Consider the following 1,479-nt stretch of genomic DNA (forward strand, 5'->3'; position numbering starts at 1 on the left):
CACTACGTCTTCTTGGTGATTTTAAAACTCGATCTAAAACGGGAGCCCTCGTCTAGCAGCTCTGTGCCAACTCGATCGGCACAACATTGGGAAATGGTTCGACAGCGGTTGTCGTTCCAATGTGTCATCGGGGGATGCCTTGGAAAGTGGCCTTTCAAGGGCGAGCTCGCGTCTAGCCCTTGGATTGTGCGTCGTGTCACAAGTGAATGGGGGAGATCTCTCTGTGAACGGCAGCATGGTGATTGCAAGAGAAAATTGACTTAGTCGGAGCATTGGCCTCAGGCCATTGTGACGGCCTTGCAATTTCTCTTTAATTGCAACCTATGTTTGCGCAGTAGCAGAGTTTGCATGTAAGATGGGCCTTGTTCTCGAGAGTTCCAGGAGATGACCTCCGAAACTTTTGGATTGGGCCCCTTCAAGGTGAAATTCATCCAGCTGATCGGATGAAGCTCGATGTGCTTGTATCTATTCCGAGACGGTAATGATGGTCATTAATCTGTGGCGGTGAGTATTATCCCATTTGGTAATCGCAATGGCAGAGCTGGTGGGAAGTACTTGTCGCTTTGTTTTGATGGATATACCCTATATGTAGGTGTCTGCACGGCTTGCAACACACTGCACATTTGGTGTTTGATTCTAAGATGCGCTTGTTGCTGAGTGTGTATGGAGTTGTATCTTTTAGCCAAGGGCTCCGTCTCATTGGCACGTTCTATCATCGCATTTTTATCCTGCCCGGACGGCAAGAAGGAAAGAGATGGTTTGGTTGCACGGGTGCATTGCTCGACGTCCCTAATTTCATCAAGGGTCCACTCTCCACCCTAAGTTTTTGTCGATCGGTAGAGCCTTGGGATTGAGAGGGGGGCCGGCGAAAGGTTTGGTTGCCGCATAATTTATTCGCTAGTGCGTTCTCGGTGCGTGCTCACCTCTTCACTGTCTCATCCTACAGAAGTGCATGGCACTGTTGTGACAGCCTTTGTGGTCCAGGCTAGTAGAAGCGTAGAGTATTATTGATAATTTTTGTTTGGATGCGGAAACTCTCCATGCCCTGTCCTGCCCTGTGCGACGATCCTAACGGCTGCGGCTCGTGGGTTCCGCGGGAGATACTCTTCTTCAGCTCCCCCCTAAAGAGAGCGTTCGGTGTTTGCATTGTGTGGACAAAAAGCCCAAGGCGTTTCATCTCTCTCTTCAGATGCGAAATTCTGGGAGGGCTTGTCGAAGTATGGCCGTTTGTACAGGGTGCACCAAAAAGCGTGTAGGGGGCATATGCCTGGGAAATGGATGTCTCTGAGTGTCCTTACTCGGTCGCGTGCGCGGTGTACATCTTTGCATTACGACCCTGCTGCGAGCATTTGTGATTCGAGCATTTTGGGGGAACGGGTTTCGTACGAGATGTTCTTCTCAGGCTCCTGCGAACCAGAGCGCTCATCTTTGCAATGCTCCGACAAGTGCAGGCCCAACGTGTCTGTCTAGGGGAAGAAA

The sequence above is a fragment of the Cupressus sempervirens genome, chromosome 1 (genome assembly GCF_028749045.1).
Source record: "Cupressus sempervirens isolate cs-2001-9-10 chromosome 1, ASM2874904v1, whole genome shotgun sequence".
NCBI lineage: Eukaryota > Viridiplantae > Streptophyta > Pinopsida > Cupressales > Cupressaceae > Cupressus > Cupressus sempervirens.